This window comes from Sesamum indicum, linkage group LG1 (assembly GCF_026168435.1).
Source record: "Sesamum indicum cultivar Baizhima isolate 11 linkage group LG1, ASM2616843v1, whole genome shotgun sequence".
Taxonomy (NCBI): domain Eukaryota; kingdom Viridiplantae; phylum Streptophyta; class Magnoliopsida; order Lamiales; family Pedaliaceae; genus Sesamum; species Sesamum indicum.
The window spans coordinates 5,974,897-6,002,074 of NC_142657.1; the positions used below are offsets into that span (position 1 = coordinate 5,974,897).

General features: G+C 32.8%; 3 pseudogenes; 1 reads left to right on the forward strand and 2 right to left on the reverse strand.

The window, feature by feature from the left end:
* Positions 1–315: 315 nt before the first annotated feature.
* LOC148789380 (uncharacterized) lies at positions 316–6,925 on the forward strand (annotated as a pseudogene).
* A 1,230-nt stretch (positions 6,926–8,155) lies between these two features.
* Positions 8,156–9,105, reverse strand: LOC148789381 (adenylate isopentenyltransferase 5, chloroplastic pseudogene; annotated as a pseudogene).
* A 1,226-nt stretch (positions 9,106–10,331) lies between these two features.
* Positions 10,332–10,828, reverse strand: LOC105180045 (adenylate isopentenyltransferase 5, chloroplastic pseudogene; annotated as a pseudogene).
* Positions 10,829–27,178: the final 16,350 nt, after the last annotated feature.

Sequence of the window (27,178 nt, forward strand, 5' to 3'; positions counted from 1 at the left end):
TTTTGTGTTTGTACAATTATTGCAGCAAGAAGTGATAAAGGCAGTGACTTCATGCAGCATTTTCAAGTTTATAAATTGGAAAATATCCAACTCCTCGAAACCAAAAATATTTTAATGTGCAACTCTTCAAGTGCGATCCTTGGTTCAAATTGTCCAACTCTCCAAACAAAAAATATTTTAAAGCTCAAGTTAGTTTTCAAGTTTATAAATTATTTCAAATATTATTCTCATTTATTGTATTTTGTTAAATATCTCAAATTATTCATTAATGGAAATTGTTATGACAATCCTTTATTAAAATTGTGTGTAGTTAATATGGCTCCAAAATTGAATAATGGTTGGGAGCATGCCACCCCTGTTGGGGGAGACAAAAAGAAATTCAAATATAACCATTGTGGAAAGATGGTACATGGCGGGATTACTCGACTTAATCAACATATTGCACATGTCTCTGGAAATGTAGAGGCATGTTCAAGAGTTCCATCGGAGATTAGGAAGATGATATGAAAGCTCTTGGATGATGGGATAAAAGAAAGGGTAAATTACATTTTGCCATCCAAACTATGATTATTTTTATACTTGGGCATTTATTTTTTTTTAAGTCAACTTAACGTATCAACTTTACGAAATTTTGTACTTTACCATCTATAACTATTTTTCAACCAAGTTTTTTGTCCAAAAAACATCACATGAGATGAACATGTGATATTTAAGGATTATGTGATGTGATATTTTTCACATATCCACAGTATGTGATGTTTATTGATAAAACAATTAGCAAAAAAACAATCATATATGGTAAAGTGAAAATTTTGAAAAGTTGAGATGACAAGTTGATACAAAAAAGGTTTAGATACCAAAACACGGACATAGTTCGGATGACAAAATGTAATCTATCCTAAAAGAAAAGGCAGTCTCCGTATGAAGAAAAGAAACACTCGTAAATGCTATAAGAGAAGATAGTTTGAATGGTAATGTGGCAAATATTCATGCTCAAAGTAATGATGACATCGATGAGCATGGAATATCCGCATTGGAGAGAAAACATTGAAGCAGGCTATGGCTGAAAGTCGTTACATTGGACATGTAGAATAGGAAATTCGAAGGAATCCTAGTAGAGGTGCAGGTATAAACAATTGAGAGACATGTTTCGTGTACAAAATATTAATAAAAATTATTTTATTAATCTCTCTTAAACTAAGTTTATTTTAAATTTGTAGGATTCTTTCGAGGATCTTCTAAAGGGTCAACTTTTGGAGCAAAGCGCAGAATTTCACAGAGCTATGGGGTAAAATCGGGTGTTGAGATGCCTTCCATTGGCTTTGATCCACACATATTTCTGTTTGAAAAAAAGAACTACAAGGGGCATGTTGTCCAAAGAAGGAATGAAGAAAGTAGGTAAAGTTGTGTCAAAATTTTATATTTTTAATGCTTCACCATTCAATGCAGCAAATAGTAGTCTTTATATGTAATCAATGATTGATACCATCGCTGAGGTGGGACCTGGGGTTAAAGGGCCATTTGAGTATCACATTGGTGGTATTCATTTGAACGAAGAGGTTGAGGAACTCAAAAATATATTAACACTTTGAAAGTTAAATGACCAATTTTTGGATGCACAATAATGTGTGATGGTTGGAATAGTAGAACAAAATATCCAACCATAAATTTCATCAGGTATAGTGATCGAAATATGATATATCATTCATATGTCGATTGTACAAATAAAGAGAAAAATACAAATTTTATTTTGGTCTGATGGATCGAGTAGTTGAAGAGATTGGAGAACAAAATATTATGCAAGTTGTCACAAATAATGAAAGTTCTTTTAGAGTTGCTGGAGAAATGTTGATGCAGAAAAGAAAGCATCTATTTTGGCCCCTTGTGCGGCACATTCTATTGATTATTATGCTAGAGGATACTGGGAGGATGAGATCAATAAAGGAGACCATAGATGAAGCTAAGAGAATTACTAGCTTCATATATAATAGTGACAAAATTTTGAATCTCATAAAAAATTTATACCTAGGATAGAGAATTGTTAATACTTGGAATCACTAGATTTGCAACTGAATATGTTGCCCTTGAGAGTCTCATTCGTCATAGATAGAATTAAGCCCATTGTGTACATGTGGTCCCAAAAAATGAAAGTGGTCCATTGTGCTTTTGTTTTGAAATCTCCAACACTATGGTCCCATTGTGTTGTTATTGTCTTGAAAGCAACTTTGGACAAATTTTTTTTTCCTGTCTGTCTGCTGAATATTTTATGTTGCCCATGTGCGTGTAAATGTGTTCATTTTCTGAAATTATGTGTAAATGTATCCATTATGTTTCTTTTTTTGTATGATTTTTTATGAATTTTTCTGTGATTAAAATTTTTAACTTGTTACTTGTTCTTCTTTGACTTGTTCTGTTTTCTTTTTTGTTTGATTTGTATGAATTTTAACTTGTTCTGTTTTGTGTTTGTTTGTTTGTGTTCCTTTTTTTTTTCTTTTAGATAATAATGACACTATGTTAGCAACCATTACATTACATTTTTTGGGGGAATGTAATGTACAAATTTAATTATGGGGATGTTTATGAAATGTCTATTTCAAAACTGAATGAAATGGCTAGCGAGATGGGTTATTTTGGTAATAGGATATATTTCACAAAGCTTGGAGATGTGTATTACAAAGTAAATAATGACGATGTTTTGTTTGATGTGTGTATTGGTATTGCTCCTAAAAGAAAATCGATATATATGTCGAAGTTGATGGAAATGTTATGGGTAGTCAGGTTGGTGAATGTAGTACACAACCTCAGGAGGGTGGGTTATCTAAAGAGGGTGAAAATTTGTAAGAATTTGAATCCTTTGAAGAGAGTGACTATGATTTGAGAAATGATAAGATGAATACTCAAAAAACCAGGAGAGTCCATTGATGAAGAGGCTCTGGAAAAACAAATAGAAAGAGAGGTTGAAGAAACTAATATAAAAGAAAAGAAAGAAAAAAAAATTGAAAGAATCTAAATCCTTTGAAGATAGTGACTATGATTTGAGAAATGATGAGATGAATACTCAAAAAACAGGAGAGTGCATTGATGAAGAGGCTCTGAAAAAAACAAATAGAAAGAGAGGTTGAAGAAACTAATATAAAAGAAAAGAAAGAAAAAAATAAAGATCATGACAAGGGTAGCAATGAAGAGGGAGAAGAAGACCTATTTGGGAGTGAGGATGACTTTCAGAGTGAAAAGGGGTCTGATGATGATGAAACTAGAGAGCCAAATATTATTTTCAATCCTGTGGAACAATATGATCCTACCTTTGAATTAGGTATGATCTTCAACACTATATCTGAATTTAGAATTGCCATTCACAGTCATGGAATAAAATCAAGAAGGCATTTGAAAATCACCAAGAATGATAAGAACAGAGTGTATGCTAGATGTGCTAAGGAAGATTGTCAGTGGAGGATAAATACACACAAAATGGCTGATGAATACATATTTCAGATAAGAGAATACAATTTCAATCACACTTGTGGAAGGGACTATCATGTTAAAAATTTAAAGTCATAGTGGCTTGCAAAAAAGTACATTAAAATATTCAGAAGTGATCCAAAAAGAAATGTCAAAGGTTTTTGGGTTGATGTCATTCAGGAGTTAAGAGTCAACGTATCACGAGATCAAGCATATAAACCAAAACAAAGGCACTAAAATCAATAGAGGGTGCTGCTGAGGTAAAATATTCAATGATGGAAGATTATGCACATGAATTGCTAAAATCTAACCAAGGTTCCACAGTGGTGGTAGGGGTTGATATTGATTTGAATTCGATAAATTTTATGTGTATTTTGGTGACTTGAAAAATGGGTTTAATAGGGGGTGTAGACAGGTGGTAGGTGTTGATTGATATCATCTAAAAGGTTTTTTGGGGGTATTCTGTTAGCAGCAGTAGGCATTGATCCAAATAACAATACTTATCATGTTGCATATGCTGTTGTTGGAAAAGAAATGAGGGTTACGTGGGAGTGGTTTTTAAGGCTTTTAAAATCTGATTTGGGGCGGTTAGAAATGATCAGTGGTGTTTCGTATCTAATAAGGAAAATTGGTTAGTTCACGCATTTTTGTGTAAGACATCTACATTCTAACTTGAAGAATACAGGCTTCAGGGGTTTGGCATTTAAACTACCCTTAATGAATTCAGATTGTGTATGAAACAAATGTCAGTACTTGATAAAACTGTTGCAGAATGGTTTGAGGATAAACCCCCAACACAGTGGAGTAGATCACACTTTAAAACTGACTTTAAGTGTGATGTTTTATTAAATAATTGTTGTGATACATTTAACTCAAACATTTTGGAGGCTAGGGAGGAGCCTATTGTCACTATGCTTGAATGGATCAAAGAGTATTTAATGAGATGATTTCCAGAGAATAGGGATAGGGCAAAACTGAAACGGACTGGTGTTATATGTCATAGGATTCTAAAAATTGTTGAGAAAAATATTGAAAAGTCCGCTGATTGCATTCCCATAAAGGTTGATTCATCTCATTATCAATTAAACTATTTTGATGGTTTAGAACATTCAGTTGATTTGGACAAGAGACGCTGTTCTTGCAGGAAATGGGATTTGAATGGCATCCCAGTAAACATGTTTGTAGTGTCATATTGTGTAAAGGTGATGATCTTATTAAGTATGTGAATAAGTGCTATAGTGTGACATCTTATAGAATGTTTATAAAACTGCAATTATGCCTATGATTGATAGAGAATTGTGGACCGCTAAACAATTCATTCCTCATTTGCCATTAAACTTTGGTAGGGGGGCTGGTAGCCCTCCAAAATCTAGTAGGAGGGAACCTAATGAGATAGTGTCAAAGCAGAAGAAAAATGGTAAAGGAAAACCGCAGAACAAGTTGAAAAGAGTGCAGAATACTGTCAAGTGCAGCAAATGCGATGAGGAGAAACACAATGCCCGAAGATGTCCATTGATAGATAGGATTGCACAACACTAATTCTACGGGACATGAATTTTTACTTTGTATAGATAGGATTGCAAAATACTATATTATACTTAATTGATACAAACATCATTAATATATTCACATTTACAATTAAGCGTATAGAGCCAGAAGAAAGGTACTAAAATCAATAGAGGGTGCGCCTGAGGTACAATATTCAATGATGCAAGATTATGCACATGAATTGTTTAAATCTAACCCAGGCTCTATAGTGGTGGTAAGGGTAGATACTGATCAGAAATTCGATAAATTTTATGTCTGTTTTGGTGCCTTGAAAAATGAGTTTAATGCCGGGTGTAGAAAGGTGGTAGGTGTTGATGGATGTCAGTCAAACGGTCCTTTTGATGGTGTCCTATTAACAACAGTAGGCATTGATATGAATAACAAATATTTATGCTGTTGCTTATGCTGTTGTTGGAAAAGAAATGAAGGTTATTTGCGAGTGGTTTTTAAGGCTTCTGAAATCTGATTTGGGGGTAGTTAGACATGATCAGTGGTATTTCATATTTGGTAAGCAAAAGGGTTAGTTCAAGCATTTGAGGAAGTGTTTCCTGCTTCAGATCATAGGTTTTGTGTAAGACATCTACATTCTAACTTGAAGAATGCAGGCTTCAGGGGTTTGGCATTTAAAAACTGTTTGTGAAAAGCTGCAAGGGCTACTACCCTTAATGAATTCAAAATGTGTATAAAACAAATGTCAGTACTTGATAAAATTGCTGCAGAATGGTTTGATGATAAACCCCCTACACAGTGGAGTAGATCACACTTCAAAACTGATTTAAGTGTGATGTTTCATTGAATAATTGTTGTGAAACATTTGGCTCGAACATTTTCAAGATCAGGGAGAAGCTTATTGTCACTATGCTTGAATGGATCAGAGAGTATTTAATGAGAAGATTGTAGGAGAACAGGGATAGGGCAGAACTGAAATGGACTGTTGTTATATGTCCTAGGATTATGAAAATTATTGAGAAAAATGTTGAAAAGTCCACAGATTGTCTTCCCATAAAGGCTGATTCATGTCACTTCAATTAAACTGTTTTGATGGTTCACAACATTTAGTTGATTTGGACAAGAGAAGATAATCTTGCAGGAAATCAGATTTGAATGGCATCCCATGTAAACATGCTTGTAGTGCCATATTGTGTAAACGTGATGATCCTATTAAGTATGTGAATGAGTGCTAAACTGTGGAATCTTATAAGAATGTTTATAAGATTGCAATTATGCCTATGGTTGGTAGAGAATTGTGGACTGCTACACAATTCATCGCTCATTTGCTACCAAACTTTTGTAGGGGGTTAGTAAGCCTTCGAAATCTAGAAGGAGGGAACCTGATGAGATAGTGTCAAAGCAGAAGAAAAATGGTAAAGGGAAACCGCAGAACAGGTTGAAAAGAGTGCAGAAGACTGTCAAGTGCAACAAATGCGGTAAAGAGAAACACAATGCCCAAAGATGTCCATTGAAGAACCTAGAAGAAGATACACAAGTCATTTGATGCATTTAGTCAAGTGATACAAGAAATCAAAGAAAAAGAGGCTCATGCAGGCAAAAAAAGAAGGGTAAGACTGAATATCTAAATATGATTTTGGTGTGTTGATTACATACTTATCTAAATCTGATTTTGTTACAGGTTGAAAATGAGGCAGATGACAAGAACATTTTGACTAAAAATGATGAGTTTCAAGGAGACAACACTATGGTATGAAACATCATTACCCATTACATTTTAAGTTGCCTTTCATTACTACTTAATAACTTTTTTTGCAGGGGATGCAAGAACAAATTTCATATGACGAGATGACTAAAGCTGATGCATTTGAGGAGAACAAGTCCGTGGTAAGAAACTTCAGCACCCATTCATTCCATTTTAATTATACATCTTCTAATACTTTATATGGACTATTTTTTCAGGGTATGAAGGAACAAGAGCTTTTAAGTACTGTAGTCCATCATACAAGCCAACAAACTGCAGCTTTAGTAAGTAATTCTCAAGTAATTTCAAGAATTTTGTTTATCATTCACTTATTCAATTTATTTCATTCTCCTTATAGGTAATACCCAAACCATTCAAGCCACCCCGGTATAAACAAAACGCTGCACACAAACAACCATGGAAGCCATCATTCAAGTCTTCCACATCCCAACAACAAGATGCAACTCAAGTCTAGGCCTCCTCCACCAACTTAGCCAAGTCATCTGCAGCCACCAATCCCAAAAGTTAATATTAGAGCTCCACCACGATGGACAGAGAGACAGGAGGTATTTTCAAAACAGCCTTTACAACCAGAGACCAAATCTCTTCTGTAAACATGTACATTTTTGGAGACAGATGGCAAGAAGTATGTTACATTATCACGATTGAACAATGTGTTATCACAATTGAAGGACAATGGAGAAGTGGGCAAGAAGAAAGATGGGAGGAATTCACCTTTTGTTTAAGTACTTTTTTATTTTGATTGAAACATTTTTTGTTTGTAATCTAAAGATACTTGAGAAACTTGAAGAATCAGTTGTGATTGCATATGTTATGAATTAGGCGGTTCTGTGGACAGGTTGTTATTGAAGAAATGTAGTAAATGGATGTTCATGTTTTTTGTGATGAAAGACTATAAATTGTTGATGTTAGTATAAAATGAATGTTTCTCATTAACATGTTGAAAATGGTGCAGAAATGAATGTTTTTATTTTCATTATATTTCTAAAAATTCCTTATATTATTGAAAAGGGTGCAGAAATGGCTAAAAAGGATGCAAAAATATTGCTGAAAATTTCTTATATTGTTGAAAAGGGTGCAAAAATGGCTGAAAATTCATTTTCATTTTTATTCTATTACTAAATTAATTAACAACTGCAATTTTAGACTTTTAGTTTCATTCTTAAAATTCATTAACAGAATTCTTTATCAACATAACACAAAATTCACAAAACCTTGAAATTTGAGGCTTTCAATTTCATTATCAAAACCACGAAATGCCATTACAATTCCTCCTTCTTATGTTTACCCATACCTAACAACATAATGTAAGTTCCTACAAATCTAGCAACCTAGAACAATTCATCGAACGATTCATCCAAAGACCACCATCCGTTTACCCATCCAAAAATCGACCAACACAAACCATGATGCCACCAAAAATCTGTCGATCCACTAGTTGTTTGTAGTAGCTACTTCAATGGCATTGGATGGAGTACCGACAGTTGGTTTCGGGTCTATGTATTCTTTGCAAATGAAACAAGCCACAATGTTCATTATAGGCTCCAGCATCAATTTCTCCCATGCTCCATTGGCATCTCCACCACGTCGAAGGAATACCTATGTGGCGTTCAACCGATAGATCTGCCACCCGAATTCCTCCCTCATCCTCAAAATCTTTTCAACTTGATGGCAAGCTAATTTGCAATTGTTCGTCTTAATTTAATCAATAGCTGCCTTAAGAAGCTTACCCCTAGTTTCACCATCGACAAGACCCTCGCTCCTGAAGAACTCATCCACTCTCGGGGACCCCAATGGCACGCCTAATCCCATAATCATAGTCACGAATTTTTAGGTAAAAAATGCCTTACCCTCCTCCACCAACCCGCTTTCCACCATCTGATCAACCCTTTTCGACACATATGAATGCAAGACCGGGATCACCACGTCCATCCCGAGAAAGCAACACTAGTACTTGGAGCGAAACTCAGGGTCGTCATTGACAAGTGCCTGTACGAAGGAATTGAACCCTCCAGCAATGATTGACAGCGATTCTTTTGTACAATGGCATCAACAGCCAGAAATGCATGATGCACAAAATCATGTATAGTGAAATCCACCTCCGGATCAGTGATCCCAAGCAAATGGTGTGGCAAGCCACGACCTTATTCAATGCTAACCTTATTGGTTACTATGTATAGGCCCTTGTAGACCTGAATTTTGTTCGAGTTGATGACCTCTATCCTGAAACGGGTGGCCAAGTTTATCGCCAGGCGTGATTTGCCTATACCAGTGGCACCCAATACCACCACTACCTTATCCTTCCCTTGGTGCTTGTTCATCATGCCCTGAACTGAAAAGTTCGTTATGTTGGATTGTGCTGGCTTCCAAGAGGAGATCGGCATTCTAATTGGTAATTACTTTTACTTTTTTTAACACCTCTCAACTTAATCACACAAATAAAAAAAAGTAAAAGGCCATGTGTTAGAATTCTCTCAAATAAAACAAACAAAACATGTACCAAATACAATCTATTATTTTAGAATATCTATCTATCATAGAGAGACAAGACCTTTTCAATTCTTGGATTAATTTCTATTCTTCAAAAGGATTTGTTTGAAGAAAAACTTTAAACATTTGTTGGCTCTAGAGAGAATCACGAACAAGTTTCATTGACGTGAAAGAAATTATCTAGATATTTGTTTGAAACGTGAAGAAATATAGGGATGTGTAGGGGGTATTTATACATACATACGTACACACAATATTTTTATATAGAATATTTAATATAAACTAACTAAATAATTATTTTATACATATTAACTCTTTTATAGATGTGTATTTTTAGATACAGTAAATTTATAAAAAAATATAAAATATATAAAGAATACATTTTTTCACATACTTGTTAGATATATGAATAGATATTTTATATTATAAATTCTGTATTATATGTAAAAGTTCTTGCAAATTATTAACAATTGACATAGGTAGTTTAAAATGGCAATAGTTGGTAATTAGTAAGTGGGTGGACTAGGGTTTAAATCAATTTTGTAACAAATATTTGAAAGTTTATTCATTTGTGGCCATATCACCTTGCCATCTCGCAAAAAATGGCAAATATTACAGTCAAGTCATTTCTTGTGATACATAGGATTAAAAAACTTCAAAATATATCCAACGTGGATATCATGTCATGTTTTTGGGACAAAAATTGAAATTTCGGACAAATATATTGGGAAGTATCTTAAGTTAGACCCGAACGCATGTGTCATTGCACGCAATCGTCATGGAACTTTAATAGAAATAAATGTACCGGTATTCATTAACAACTTAAAAATACATGTATTTTCCAAATAGGAACTAATGATATCTCTAACATACAATGTGAAACGGAGATTACAGACATAATTATTATTAATTCAAATGAAATTACGCGGGTTTTTGGTATGATGATTGGGAAGAATCTCATTGTGTAGTCCTTGGTGAGCTTTGGGATTTGACTCTCGTGACATCACATTTGTTTGTTTCACATGGGATTCACGAACATATACGTCATAAATGAAGAGTAGTAATCATTCCAAATTGAGAGTTTTGAATCCCCGAAGCTCACCAAGAATCTTCAGATCCACTAGTTGTTTGTAGTAGCTACTGAAATGGCAATGGATGGAGTACCGACAGTCGGTTTCGGATCTATATTTTCTTTGCAAATGAAACGAGCCACAATGTTCGTAATAGGCTCCAGCACAAATTTCTCCCATGCTTCATTAGCATCTCCACCACGTCGAAGGAATACCTTTGTGGCGTTCAACCAATGGATTTGCCACCCGAATTCCCCCCTCATCCTCGAAATACTTTCAACATGACGGCAAGCTAATTTCCAAGTGTTCATATTAATTTTATCAATAGTTGTCGTAAGAATCTTAGCCTAGTTTCACCATCGATAAGACCCTCACTCCGGAAGAACTCATCCATCTCGGGGACCCCAGTGGCACGCCTAATCCCATAATCATAGTCACGAATTTTAGGGGCAAAAAATACCTTACCCTCCTCCACCAACCTACTATCCACCATCTGATCAACCCTTTTCGACACATACAAATGCAAGACCGGGATCGCCACGTCCATCTAGAGAAAGCAACACTGGTACTTGGAGGGAAACTCAGTGTTGTCATTGAAACTGCCTGTATGAAGGAATTGGACCCTCCAACAATGATTGACAACCGATTCTTTTGTACAATAGTATCAGCAGCCAGCAATGCATGATGCACAAAATCATGTACAAGAAATCCACCTCGGGATCAACTATTGCGAGCAAATGTTGTGGCACGCCACGACATTCCTCATTACTCACCCTATTAGTTACTATATATAGGCCCTTGTAGACTTTAATTTTGTCCGAGTTGATGACCTCTTCCCCGAAACGGGTGGCTAGGTCAAGTTTTGTCGAATTCTGAGAACGTTCAAAATTGAGTTGTTTGGCACAGTTTTATTAAAGCAAGTTTGTTTCCCTTTTATACAAACTTGTAGTTATTATTACACTTAGAAAATTTAACACACAAATTCGTGGGTCTATAGCAACATTTGGGTAAAGTTTCGTCAAATTCTTAGAATGCTCAAAATTTAGCTGTTTTGCACGGTTTTATTAAAGCGACTTTGTTTATCTTTTATCAAACTTGTAGTTATTATTACGTTTAGAAAATTTAACCCACAAATTCTTGGTCTAGTGCAACGTTTGGGTCAAGTTTCGTCGAATTTTGAGAATGTACAAAAGTTAGCTGTGTTGCACGGTTTTATTAAAGCAAGTTTGTTTTCCTTTTATACAAATTTGTAGTTATTATTATGCTTAGCAAATTTACCACACAAATTCTTGGGTCTAGACCAATATTTTGGTCAAGTTACGTCGAATTCTGAGAACTTTCAAAGTTTAGCTGTTTTGCACGGTTTTATTAAAGCAAGTTTGTTTACCTTTTATACAAACTTGTAGTTATTATTAAGCTTAGAAAATTTACCACACAAATTCTTGGGTCTAGAAAAACGTTTGGGTCAAGTTTCGTCGGATTTTGAGAACGTTCAAAATTTAGCTGTTTTGCACGGTTTATTAAAACAAGTTTGTTTCCCTTTTATGCAAAGTTGTAGTTATTATTACGCTTAGAAAATTTATCTCACAAATTCTTGGGTCTATACCAACATTTGGGTCATGTTTCGTCGAATACTGAGAACGTTCAAAATTTAGTTGTTTTGCACGGTTTTATTAAAGCAAGTCTTTTTACCTTTTATACAAACTTGTAATTAGCAAAATTACCACACAAATTCTTGGGTCTAAACCAGCGTTTAGGTCAAGTTTCGTCGAATTACGAGAACATTCAAAATTTAGCTGTTCAGCACGGTTTTATTAAAGCAAGTTTGTTTCTCTTTTATCAAACTTGTAGTTATTATTACGCTTAGAAAATTTAACCCATAAATTTTTGGTCTAGAGCAACGTTTGGGTCAAATTTCCTCGAGTTTTGAGAACGTACAAAAGTTAGCTGTGTTGCACGGTTTTATTAAAGCATGTTTGTTTCACTTTTATGCAAATTTGTAGTTATTATTACGCTTAGAAAATTACCACACAAATTCTTGTGTCTAGACCAATATTTGGGTCAAGTTACGTCGAATTCTGAGAACTTCCAAAATTTAGTTGTTTTACACGGTTTTATTAAAACAAGTTTGTTTCCCTTTTATACAAACTTATAGTTATTATTACGCTAAGAAAATTTACCACACAAATTGTTGGGTCTAGATTAACGTTTGGGTCAAGTTTCGTAGAATTCTTAGAATGTTCAACATTTAGCTATTTTGCACGGTTTTATTAAAGTAAGTTTGTTTCCCTTTTATACAAACTTATAGTTATCATTACGCTTAGAAAATTTAACACACAAATTCTTGGGTCTATAGCAACGTTCGGGTCAAGTTTCGTTGAATTCTTTGGTCTATAACAACGTTTGAATCATGTTTCGACGAATTCTAAAAAGGTTCAAAATTTAGATGTTTTGCACGATTTTATTAATGCAAGCTTGTTTCCCTTTTTTACAAATTTATAGTTATTATTAGGTTTAGCAAAATTACCACACAAATTCTTGGGTCTAGATCAACGTTTTGGTCAAGTTTCGTTGAATTCTGACAATGTTCAAAATTTATCTGTTTTGCACGATTTTATTAAAGCAAGTTTGTTTCCCTTTTATACAAACTTGTAGTTATTGTTACTCTTAGCAAATTTACCAGACAAATTCTTTGGTCTAGACCAACGTTTGGGTCAACTTTCGTCGAATTCTGTGAACGTTCAAAATTTAGGTGTTTTGCACGGTTTTATTAGAGCAAGTTTGTTTTCCTTTTATACCAACTTGTAGAAATTATTACGCTTAGTAAATGTATCACACAAATTCTTGGGTCTAGATCAACGTTTGTGTCAAATTTCGTTGAATTCTTAGAACATTCAAAATTTAGTTGTTTTGCACGGTTTTGTTAGAGCAAGTTTGTTTCCCTTTTATATAAACTTGTAGTTATTATTACCACACAAATTTACGTTTGGTATAGACCATCGTTTGGATCAAATTTCGTCGAATTCTGAGAACGTTCAAAATTTAGCTGTTTTGCACGGTTTTATTAATGAAGATTGTTTCCCTTTTATATAAAGTTGTAGTTATTATTACGCTTAGCAAATTTATCACACAAATTCTTGGGTCTAGACCAATGTTTGGGTCAAGTTTCGTCGAATTTTGAGAACGTACAAAAGTTAGCTGTGTTGTACGGTTTTATTAAAGGAAGTTTGTTTCCCTTTTATATAATCATGTCGTTATTATTACGCTTAGCAAGTTTATCACAAAATGTTTTGGGTTAGACCAACGTTTGGGTTAAGTTTTGTCGAATTTTGAGAACGTTCAAAATTTAGTTGTTTTGCACGCTTTTATTAAAGCAAGTTTGTTTCCCTTTTATAAAATCTTGTAGTTATTAATACACTTAGAAAATTTAACATACAAATTCTTGGGTTTAGACCAAAGTTTGGGTCATGTTTCGTCGAATTCTGAGAACGTTCAAATTTATCTGTTTTGCGCGGTTTTATTAAAGGAAGTTTGTTTCCCTTTTAGACAAACTTTTAGTTATTGTTACACGTAGCAAATTTACCAGACAAATTCTTTGGTCTAGACCGACTTTGGGTCAAGTTTCGTCGAATTCAAAGAACGTTCAAAATTTAGCTGTTTTCCAAGGTTTTATTAAAGTAAGTTTGTTTCCCTTTTATACAAACTTGTAGTTATCATTACGCTTAGAAAATTTAACACACAAATTCTTGGACCTATAGCAACGTTTGGGTCAAGTTTCATCGAATTTTGAGAATGTTTATAATTTAGCTGTTTTGCACGATTTTATTAAAACAATTTTGTTTCCCTTTTATACAAACTTGTAGTTATTATTACGCTTAGTAAATTTACTACACAAATTCTTGGGTCTAGACCAACGATTGTGTCTAGTTTCGTCAAATTCTTCAAATGCTCAAAATTTAGCTGTTTTGCGCGGTTTTATTAAAGTAAGTTTGTTTCCCTTTTATACAAACTTGTAGTTATCATTACGCTTAGAAAATTTAACATACAAATTCTTGCGTCTATAGCAAAGTTTGGGTCAAATTTCATCGAATTTTGAGAATGTTTATAATTTAGCAGTTTTGGACGGTTTTATTAAAATAATTTTGTTTCCCTTTTATACAAACTTGTAGTTATTATTACGCTTAGTATATTTACTACACAAATTCTTGGGTCTAGACCAACGTTTGGGTCTAGTTTCGTCAAATTCTTCAAATGCTCAAAATTTAGCCGTTTTGCGCGGTTTTATTAATGAAGTTTGTTTCCCTTTTATATAAACTTGTAGTTATTATTACGCTTAGCAAATTTATCACACAAATTCTTGGGTGTAGACCAACGTTTGGGTCAAGTTTCGTCGAATTTTGAGAACGTACAAAAGTTAGCTGTGTTGTACGGTTTTATTAAAGCAAATTTGTTTCGCTTTTACATAAACATGTAGTTATTGTTACGCTTAGCAAATTTATCACAAACTTTTTTTGGGTTAGACCAATGTTTGGGTTAAGTTTTGTTGAATTTTGAGAACGTTCAAAATTTAGTTGTTTTGTACGCTTTTATTAAAGCAAGTTTGTTTCCCTTTTATAAAATCTTGTAGTTATTAATACACTTAGAAAATTTAACACACAAATTCTTGGGTCTATACCAACGTTCGGGTCTAGTTTCGTTAAATTCTTCAAATGCTCAAAATTTAGCTGTTTTGCGCGGTTTTATTAATGAAGTTTGTTTCTCTTTTATATAAACTTGTAGTTATTATTACGCTTAGCAAATTTATCACACAAATTCTTGGGTCTAGACCAACGTTTGGGTCATGTTTCGTCGAATTTTGAGAACGTACAAAAGTTAGCTGTGTTGTACGGTTTTATTAAAGCAAGTTTGTTTTCCTTTTGTATAAACATGTAGTTATTATTACGCTTAGCAAATTTATCACAAAATTTTTTGGGTTAGACCAATGTTTGGGTTAAGTTTTGTTGAATTTTGAGAACGTTCAAAATTTAGTTGTTTTGTACGCTTTTATTAAAGCAAGTTTGTTTCCCTTTTATAAAATCTTGTAGTTATTAATACACTTAGAAAATTTAATACACAAATTCTTGGGTCTAGACCAACGTTTGGGTCATGTTTCGTCGAATTCTGAGAACGTTAAAATTTATCTGTTTTGCACGGTTTTATTAGAGTAAGTTTGTTTCCCTTTTATACAAACTTGTAGTTATCATTACGCTTAGAAAATTTAACACACAAATTCTTGGGTCTATAGCAACATTTGGGTCAAGTTTCATCGAATTTTGAGAATGTTTATAATTTAGCTGTTTTGGACGGTTTTATTAAAACAATTTTGTTTACCTTTTATACAAACTTGTAGTTATTATTACGTTTAGTATATTTATTACACAAATTTTTGGGTCTAGACCAACGTTCCGGTCTAGTTTCGTTAAATTCTTCAAATGCTCAAAATTTAGCTGTTTTGTGCGGTTTTATTAATGAAGTTTGTTTCTCTTTTATATAAACTTGTAGTTATTATTACGCTTAGCAAATTTATCACACAAATTCTTGGGTCTAGACCAACGTTTGGGTCATGTTTCGTCGAATTTTGAGAACGTACAAAAGTTAGATGTGTTGTACGATTTTATTAAAGCAAGTTTGTTTTCCTTTTGTATAAACATGTAGTTATTATTACGCTTAGCAAATTTATCACAAAATTTTTTGGGTTAGACCAATGTTTGGGTTAAGTTTTGTTGAATTTTGAGAACGTTCAAAATTTAGTTGTTTTGTACGCTTTTATTAAAGCAAGTTTGTTTCCCTTTTATAAATTCTTGTAGTTATTAATACACTTAGAAAATTTAACACACAAATTCTTGGGTCTAGACCAACACTTGGGTCATGTTTCGTCGAATTCTGAGAACGTTCAAATTTATCTGTTTTGCACGATTTTATTAAAGAAAGTTTGCTTCCCTTTTAGACAAACCTGTAGTTATTGTTACGCTTAGCAAATTTACAAGACAAATTCTTTGGGATAGACCGATGTTTGGGTCAAGTTTCGTCGAATTCAGAGAACGTTCAAAATTTAGCTGTTTTCAGGTTTTTATTAAAGTTTGTTTTCCTTTTATACAAACTTGTAGTTATCATTACGCTTAGAAAATTTAACACACAAATTCTTGGGTCTATAGCAACGTTTGGGTCAAGTTTCATAGAATTTTGAGAATGTTTATAATTTAGCTGTTTTGGACGGTTTTATTAAAACAATTTTGTTTCCCTTTTATACAAACTTGTAGTTATTATTACGCTTAGTAAATTTACTACACAAATTCTAGGGTCTAGACCAACGTTTGGATCTAGTTTCGTCAAATTCTTCAAATGCTCAAAATTTAGCTGTTTTGCGCGGTTTTATTAATGAAGTTTGTTTCCCTTTTATATAAACTTGTAGTTATTATTACGCTTAGCAAATTTATCACACAAATTCTTGGGTGTAGACCAACGTTTGGGTCAAGTTTCGTCGAATTTTGAGAACGTACAAAAGTTAGCTGTGTTGTACGGTTTTATTAAAGCAAGTTTGTTTTCCTTTTATATAAACATGTAGTTATTATTACGCTTAGCAAATTTATCACAAAATTTTTTGGGTTAGACCAATGTTTGGGTTAAGTTTTGTTGAATTTTGAGAATGTTCAAAATTTAGTTGTTTTGTACGCTTTTATTTAAGCAAGTTGGTTTTCCTTTTATAAAATCTTGTAGTTATTAATACACTTAGAAAATTTAACATACAAATTCTTGGGTCTAGACCAACGTTTGGGTCATGTTTCGTCGAATTTTGAGAACGTTAAAATTTATCTGTTTTGCACGATTTTATTAAAGGAAGTTTATTTACCTTTTAGACAAACTTGTAGTTATTGTTACGCTTAGCAAATTTACAAGACAAATTCTTTGGACTAGACCGACGTTTGGGTCAAGTTTCGTCGAATTCAGAGAACATTCAAAATTTAGCTGTTTTCAGGTTTTATTATAGCAAGTTTGTTTCCCTATTATACAATCTTGTAGTTATCATTACGCTTAGAAAATTTAACACCCAAATTTTTGGGTCTATAGCAACGTTTGAGTCAAGTTTCGACGAATTCTGAAAAGGTTCAAAATTTCGATGTTTTGCACGGTTTTATTAATGCAAGCTTGTTTTCCTTTTATACAAACTTGTAGTTATTATTACGCTTAGCAAATTACCACACAAATTCTTGGGTCTAGATCAACGTTTGGGTAGAGTTTCGTCGAATTCTGAGAACGTTCAAAATTATCTGTTTTTTGCACGGTTTTATTAAAGCAAGCTTGTTTTCCTTTTATGCAAACTTGTAGTTATTGTTACGCTTAGCAAATTACCAGACAAATTCTTTGGTCAAGACCAATATTTGGGTCAACTTTCGTCGAATTCGGAGAATGTTCAAAATTTAGCTGTTTTGCACGGTTTTATTAAAACAAGTTTGTTTCCCTTTTATACAATCTTGTAGTTATTGTTACGCTTAGTAAATTACCAGACAAATTCTTTGGTCTAGACCAACGTTTGGGTCAACTTTCGTCGAATTCGGAGAACGTTCAAAATTTAGCTGTTTTGCACGGTTTTATTAAAGCAAGTTTGTTTCCCTTTTATACAAAGTTGTAGTTATTATTACGCTTATCAAATTTACCATACAAATTCTAGGGTATAGACTATCGTTTGGGTCAAATTTCGTCGAATTCTGAAAACGTTAAAAATTTTAGCTGTTTTGCACGGTTTTTACTATATCAAGTTTGTTTTCCTTTTATACAAATTTATAGATATTTGTACACTTAGCAAATTTACCACACAAATTCTTGGGTCTAGACCAACGTTTGGGTCAAGTTTTGTTGAATTTTGAGAACGTTCAAAATTTGGTTTTATTAAAGCAAGTTTGTTTCCCTATTATACAATCTTGTAGTTATTATTACACTTAAAAAATTTAACACACAAATTTTTGGGTCTATAGCAACGTTTGAGTCAAGTTTCGACGAATTCCGAAAAGGTTCAAAATTTTGGTTTTTGCACGGTTTTATTAATGCAAGCTTGTTTTCCTTTTATACAAACTTGTAGTTATTACTACGCTTAGCAAATTACCACACAAATTCTTGGGTCTAGATCAACGTTTGGGTAGAGTTTCGTCGAATTCTGAGAACGTTCAAAATTATCTGTTTTTTGCGCAGTTTTATTAAAGCAAGTTTGTTTCCCTTTTATGCAAACTTGTAGTTATTGTTACGCTTAGCAAATTACCAAACAAATTCTCTGGTCTAGACCAACGTTTGTGTCAACTTTCGTCGAATTCGGACAACATTCAAAATTTAGCTTTTTTGCACGATTTTTTAAAACAAGTTTGTTTCCCTTTTATACAAAGTTGTCATTATTTTTACGCTTAGCAAATTTACCAAACAAATTCTTGGGTAAAGACCATCGTTTGGGTCAAATTTCGTCGAATTCTGAGAACGTTCAAAATTTAACAGTTTTGCACGGTTTTACTATATCAAGTTTGTTTTCCTTTTATACAAACTTGTAGATATCAGTACGCTTAGCAAATTTACCACACAAATTCTTGGGTGTAGATCATCGTTTGGGTAGTGTTTCGTTGAATTCTGATAACGTTCAAAATTTATCTGTTTTGCACGATTTTATTAAAGCAAGTTTGTTTCCCTTTTATACAAACTTGTAGGTTTTGTTACGCTTAGCAAATTTACCAGATAAATTCTTTGGTTTAGACCAACGTTTAGGTCAACTTTCGTCGAATTTTGGAAACGTTCAAAATTTAGCTGTTTTACACGGTTTCATTAAAGCAAGTTTGTTTCCCTTTTAAACAAAGTTGTAATTATTATTACGCTTAGCAAATTTACCACTCAAATTCTAGGGTATAGACCATCGTTTGGGTCAAATTTCGTCGAATTTTGAAAACGTTCAAAATTTAGCTGTTTTGCACGGTTTTACTATATCAAGTTTGTTTCCCTTTTATACAAACTCTTAGATATTAGTACACTTCGAAAATTTACCACAAAATTCTTGGGTCTAGACCAATTTTTGGGTCAAGTTTTGTCGAATTTTGAGAACGTTAAAAATTTAGTTTTATTAAAGCAAGTTTGTTTCCCTTTTATATAATCTTGTAGTTATTATTACACTTAAAAAATTTAACACACAAATTCTTGGGTCTATAGCAACGTTTGAGTCAAGTTTCGACAAATTCTGAAAAGGTTCAAAATTTTGATGTTTCTGACGTTTTTATTAATGCAGGCTTGTTTCCCTTTTATACAAACTTGTAATTATTATTACGCTTAGCCAATTCACCACACAATTTCTTGGGTGTAGATCAACGTTTGGGTAGAGTTTCGTCGAATTCTGAGAACGTTCAAAATTTATCTGTTTTGCACGGTTTATTAAAGCAAGTCTGTTTCCCTTTTATACAAACTTGTAGTTATTGTTATTCTTTGCAAATTTAGCAGACAAATTCTTTTGTCTAGACCAACGTTTGGGTCAACTTTCGTCGAATTTTGGGAATGTTCAAAATTTAGCTGTTTTACACGGTTTCATTATAGCAAGGTTGTTTCCCTTTTATACAAAGTTATAGTTATTAATACGCTTGGTAAATTTACCACACAAATTCTAGGGTATAGACTATCATTTTGGTCAAATTTCGTCGAATTCTGAAAACGTTCAAAATTTTAGCTGATTTGCACGATTTTACTATATCAAGTTTGTTTTCTTTTTATACAAATTTATAGATATTAGTACACTTAGCAAATTTACCACACAAATTCTAGGGTCTAGACCAACGTTTGGGTCATGTTTTGTCGAATTTTGAGAACGTTCAAAATTTGGTTTTATTAAAGCAAGTTTGTCTCCCTATTACACAATCTTGTAGTTATTATTACACTTAAAAAATTTAACACGCAAATTTTTGGGTCTATAGCAACGTTTGAGTCAAGTTTCGACGAATTTTGAAAAGGTTCAAAATTTCGATGTTTTGCACGGTTTTATTAATGCAAGTTTGTTTTCCTTTTATACAAACTTCTAGTTATTATTACGCTTAGCAAATTTACCACACAAATTCTTAGGTCTAGATCAACGTTTGGGTAGGGTTTCATCGAATTCTGAGAACGTTCAAAATTTATCTGTTTTGTACGGTTTTATTAAAGCAAGTTTGTTTCCCTTTTATGCAAACTTGTAGTTATTGTTACGCTTAGCAAATTACCAGACAAATTCTTTGGTCTAGACCAATGTTTGGGTCAACTTTCGTCGTATTCGGAGAATGTTCAAAATTTAGCTGTTTTGCACGGTTTTATTAAAACAAGTTTGTTTCCCTTTTATACAATCTTGTAGTTATTGTTACGCTTAGCAAATTACCAGACAAATTCTTTGGTCTAGACCAACGTTTGGGTCAACTTTCGTCGAATTCGCAGAACGTTCAAAATTTAGCTGTTTTGCACGGTTTTACTATATCAAGTTTGTTTTCCTTTTATACAAATTTATAGATATTAGTACACTTAGCAAATTTACCATACAAATTCATGGGTCTAAACCAACGTTTGGGTCAAGTTTTGTCGAATTTTGAGAACGTTCAAAATTTGGTTTTATTAAAGCAAGTTTGTTTCCCTATTATACAATCTTGTAGTTATTATTACACTTAAAAAATTTAACACCCAAATTTTTGGGTCTATAGCAACGTTTGAGTCAAGTTTCGACGAATTCTGAAAAGGTTCAAAATTTCGATGTTTTGCACGGTTTTATTAATGCAAGCTTGTTTTCCTTTTATACAAACTTGTAGTTATTATTACGCTTAGCAAATTACCACACAAATTCTTGGGTCTAGATCAACGTTTGGGTAGAGTTTCGTCGAATTCTGAGAACGTTCAAAATTATCTGTTTTTTGCACGATTTTATTAAAGCAAGCTTGTTTTCCTTTTATGCAAACTTGTAATTATTGTTACGCTTAGCAAATTACCAGACAAATTCTCTGGTCTAGACCAACGTTTGTGTCAACTTTCGTCGAATTCGGAGAACATTCAAAATTTAGCTTTTTTGCATGGTTTTTTGGAGCAAGTTTGTTTCCCTTTTATACAAAGTTGTTATTATTATTACGCTTTGCAAATTTACCAAAAAATTTCTTGGGTAAAGACCATCGTTTGGGTCAAATTTCGTCGAATTTTGAGAACGTTCAAAATTTGGTTTTATTAAAGCAAGTTTGTCTCCCTATTATACAATCTTGTAGTTATTATTACACTTAAAAAATTTAACACACAAATTTTTGGGTCTATAGCAACGTTTGAGTCAAGTTTGGACGAATTCTGAAAAGGTTCAAAATTTCGATGTTTTGCACGATTTTATTAATGCAAGCTTGTTTTCCTTTTATACAAACTTGTAGTTATTATTACGCTTAGCAAATTTACACACAAATTCTTGGGTCTAGATCAACGTTTGGGTAGAGTTTCATCGAATTCTGAGAACGTTCAAAATTTATCTGTTTTGTACGGTTTTATTAAAGCAAGTTTGTTTCCCTTTTATGCAAACTTGTAGTTATTGTTACGCTTAGCAAATTACCAGACAAATTCTTTGGTCAAGACCAATATTTGGGTCAACTTTCGTCGAATTCGGAGAATGTTCAAAATTTAGCTGTTTTGCACGGTTTTATTAAAACAAGTTTGTTTCCCTTTTATACAATCTTGTAGTTATTGTTACGCTTAGTAAATTACCAGACAAATTCTTTGGTCTAGACCAACGTTTGGGTCAACTTTCGTCGAATTCGGAGAACGTTCAAAATTTAGCTGTTTTGCACGGTTTTATTAAAGCAAGTTTGTTTCCCTTTTATACAAAGTTGTAGTTATTATTACGCTTATCAAATTTACCATACAAATTCTAGGGTATAGACTATCGTTTGGGTCAAATTTCGTCGAATTCTGAAAACGTTAAAAATTTTAGCTGTTTTGCACGGTTTTACTATATCAAGTTTGTTTTCCTTTTATACAAATTTATAGATATTTGTACACTTAGCAAATTTACCACACAAATTCTTGGGTCTAGACCAACGTTTGGGTTAAGTTTTGTTGAATTTTGAGAACGTTCAAAATTTGGTTTTATTAAAGCAAGTTTGTTTCCCTATTATAAAATCTTGTAGTTATTATTACACTTAAAAAATTTAACACACAAATTTTTGGGTCTATAGCAACGTTTGAGTCAAGTTTCGACGAATTCCGAAAAGGTTCAAAATTTTGATTTTTGCACGGTTTTATTAATGCAAGCTTGTTTTCCTTTTATACAAACTTGTAGTTATTACTACGCTTAGCAAATTACCACACAAATTCTTGGGTCTAGATCAACGTTTGGGTAGAGTTTCGTCGAATTCTGAGAACGTTAAAAATTATCTGTTTTTTGCGCAGTTTTATTAAAGCAAGTTTGTTTCCCTTTTATGCAAACTTGTAGTTATTGTTACGCTTAGCAAATTACCAAACAAATTCTCTGGTCTAGACCAACGTTTGTGTCAACTTTCGTCGAATTCGGACAACATTCAAAATTTAGCTTTTGTTGCACGATTTTTTAAAACAAGTTTGTTTCCCTTTTATACAAAGTTGTCATTATTTTTACGCTTAGCAAATTTACCAAACAAATTCTTGGGTAAAGACCATCGTTTGGGTCAAATTTCGTCGAATTCTGAGAACGTTCAAAATTTAACAGTTTTTCACGGTTTTACTATATCAAGTTTGTTTTCCTTTTATACAAACTTGTAGATATCAGTACGCTTAGCAAATTTACCACACAAATTCTTGGGTGTAGATCATCGTTTGGGTAGTGTTTCGTTGAATTCTGATAACGTTCAAAATTTATCTGTTTTGCACGGTTTTATTAAAGCAAGTTTGTTTCCCTTTTATACAAACTTGTAGGTTTTGTTACGCTTAGCAAATTTACCAGATAAATTCTTTGGTTTAGACCAACGTTTAGGTCAACTTTCGTCGAATTTTGGAAACGTTCAAAATTTAGCTGTTTTACACGGTTTCATTAAAGCAAGTTTGTTTCCCTTTTAAACAAAGTTATAATTATTATTACGCTTAGCAAATTTACCACTCAAATTCTAGGGTATAGACCATCGTTTGGGTCAAATTTCGTCGAATTTTGAAAACGTTCAAAATTTAGCTGTTTTGCACGGTTTTACTATATCAAGTTTGTTTCCCTTTTATACAAACTCTTAGATATTAGTACACTTCGAAAATTTACCACAAAATTCTTGGGTCTAGACCAATTTTTGGGTCAAGTTTTGTCGAATTTTGAGAACGTTAAAAATTTAGTTTTATTAAAGCAAGTTTGTTTCCCTTTTATATAATCTTGTAGTTATTATTACACTTAAAAAATTTAACACACAAATTCTTGGGTCTATAGCAACGTTTGAGTCAAGTTTCGACAAATTCTGAAAAGGTTCAAAATTTTGATGTTTCTGACGTTTTTATTAATGCAGGCTTGTTTCCCTTTTATACAAACTTGTAATTATTATTACGCTTAGCCAATTCACCACACAATTTCTTGGGTGTAGATCAACGTTTGGGTAGAGTTTCGTCGAATTCTGAGAACGTTCAAAATTTATCTGTTTTGCACGGTTTTATTAAAGCAAGTCTGTTTCCCTTTTATACAAACTTGTAGTTATTGTTATTCTTTGCAAATTTAGCAGACAAATTCTTTTGTCTAGACCAACGTTTGGGTCAACTTTCGTCGAATTTTGGGAATGTTCAAAATTTAGCTGTTTTACACGGTTTCATTATAGCAAGGTTGTTTCCCTTTTATACAAAGTTATAGTTATTAATACGCTTGGTAAATTTACCACACAAATTCTAGGGTATAGACTATCATTTTGGTCAAATTTTGTCGAATTCTGAAAACGTTCAAAATTTTAGCTGATTTGCACGATTTTACTATATCAAGTTTGTTTTCTTTTTATACAAATTTATAGATATTAGTACACTTAGCAAATTTACCACACAAATTCTTGGGTCTAGACCAACGTTTGGGTCATGTTTTGTCGAATTTTGAGAACGTTCAAAATTTGGTTTTATTAAAGCAAGTTTGTCTCCCTATTACACAATCTTGTAGTTATTATTACACTTAAAAAATTTAACACACAAATTTTTGGGTCTATAGCAACGTTTGAGTCAAGTTTCGACGAATTTTGAAAAGGTTCAAAATTTCGATGTTTTGCACGGTTTTATTAATGCAAGCTTGTTTTCCTTTTATACAAACTTCTAGTTATTATTACGCTTAGCAAATTTACCACACAAATTCTTAGGTCTAGATCAACGTTTGGGTAGGGTTTCATCGAATTCTGAGAACGTTCAAAATTTATCTGTTTTGTACGGTTTTATTAAAGCAAGTTTGTTTCCCTTTTATGCAAACTTGTAGTTATTGTTACGCTTAGCAAATTACCAGACAAATTCTTTGGTCTAGACCAATGTTTGGGTCAACTTTCGTCGTATTCGGAGAATGTTCAAAATTTAGCTGTTTTGCACGGTTTTATTAAAACAAGTTTGTTTCCCTTTTATACAATCTTGTAGTTATTGTTACGCTTAGCAAATTACCAGACAAATTCTTTGGTCTAGACCAACGTTTGGGTCAACTTTCGTCGAATTCGCAGAACGTTCAAAATTTAGCTGTTTTGCACGGTTTTACTATATCAAGTTTGTTTTCCTTTTATACAAATTTATAGATATTAGTACACTTAGCAAATTTACCACACAAATTCATGGGTCTAGACCAACGTTTGGGTCAAGTTTTGTCGAATTTTGAGAACGTTCAAAATTTGGTTTTATTAAAGCAAGTTTGTTTCCCTATTATACAATCTTGTAGTTATTATTACACTTAAAAAATTTAACACCCAAATTTTTGGGTCTATAGCAACGTTTGAGTCAAGTTTCGACGAATTCTGAAAAGGTTCAAAATTTCGATGTTTTGCACGGTTTTATTAATGCAAGCTTGTTTTCCTTTTATACAAACTTGTAGTTATTATTACGCTTAGCAAATTACCACACAAATTCTTGGGTCTAGATCAACGTTTGGGTAGAGTTTCGTCGAATTCTGAGAACGTTCAAAATTATCTGTTTTTTGCACGGTTTTATTAAAGCAAGCTTGTTTTCCTTTTATGCAAACTTGTAATTATTGTTACGCTTAGCAAATTACCAGACAAATTCTCTGGTCTAGACCAACGTTTGTGTCAACTTTCGTCGAATTCGGAGAACATTCAAAATTTAGCTTTTTTGCATGGTTTTTTGGAGCAAGTTTGTTTCCCTTTTATACAAAGTTGTTATTATTATTACGCTTTGCAAATTTACCAAAAAATTTCTTGGGTAAAGACCATCGTTTGGGTCAAATTTCGTCCAATTTTGAGAACGTTCAAAATTTAACAGTTTTGCACGGTTTTACTATATCAAGTTTGTTTTCCTTTTATACAAACTTGTAGATATCAGTACGCTTAGCAAATTTACCACACAAATTCTTGGCTGTAGATCATCGTTTGGGTAGAGTTTCATTGAATTCTGATAACGTTCAAAATTTATCAGTTTTGCACGGTTTTATTAAAGCAAGTTTGTTTTCCTTTTATACAAACTTATAGGTTTTGTTACGCTTAGCAAATTTACTAGACAAATTCTTTGGTTTAGACCAACGCTTAGGTCAACTTTCGTCGAATTTTGGAAACGTTCAAAATTTAGCTGTTTTACACGGTTTTCATTAAAGCATGTTTGTTTCCCTTTTAAACAAAGTTGTAATTATTATTACGCTTAGCAAATTTACCACATAATTTCTCGGGTGTAGATCAACGTTTGGGTAGAGTTTCGTCGAATTTTGAGAACGTTCAAAATTTATCTGTTTTGCACGGTTTTATTAAAGCATGTTTGTTTCCCTTTTATACAAACTTGTAGTTATTATTACGCTTAGCCAATTTACCACACAATTTCTTGGGTGTATATCAACGTTTGGGTAGAGTTTCGTCGAATTCTGAGAACGTTCAAAATTTATCTATTTTGCACGGTTTTATTAAAGCAAGTCTGTTTCCCTTTTATACAAACTTGTAGTTATTGTTATGCTTTGCAAATTTAGCAGACAAATTCTTTTGTCTAGACCAACGTTTGGGTCAACTTTCGTCGAATTTTGGGAATGTTCAAAATTTAGCTGTTTTACACGGTTTCATTATAGCAAGTTTGTTTCCTTTTATCCAAAGTTATAGTTATTAATACGCTTGGTAAATTTACCACATAAATTCTAGGGTATAGACTATCGTTTTGGTGAAATTTCGTCAAATTCTGAAAACGTTCAAAATTTTAGCTGATTTGCACAGTTTTACTATATCAAGTTTGTTTTCTTTTTATACAAATTTGTAGATATTAGTACACTTAGAAAATTTACCACACAAATTCTAGGGTCTAGACCAACGTTTGGGTCATGTTTTGTCGAATTTTGAGAATGTTCAAAATTTGGTTTTATTAAAGCAAGTTTGTTTCCCTTTTATACAATCTTGTAGTTATTAATACACTTAAAAAATTTAACACACAAATTTTTGGGTCTATAGCAACGTTTGAGTCGAGTTTCGACGAATTCTGAAAAGGTTCAAAATTTTGATGTTTTGCACGGTTTTATTAATGCAAGCTTGTTTCCCTTTTATACAAACTTGTAGTTATTACTACGCTTGGCAAATTTACCACACAAATTCTTGGGTCTAGATCAACGTTTGGGTAGAGTTTCATCGAATTCTGAGAACGTTCAAAATTATCTGTTTTGCACGGTTGTATTAAAGCAAGTTTGTTTCCTTTTTATGCAAACTTGTAGTTATTATTACGCTTAGCAAATTACCAGACAAATTATCTG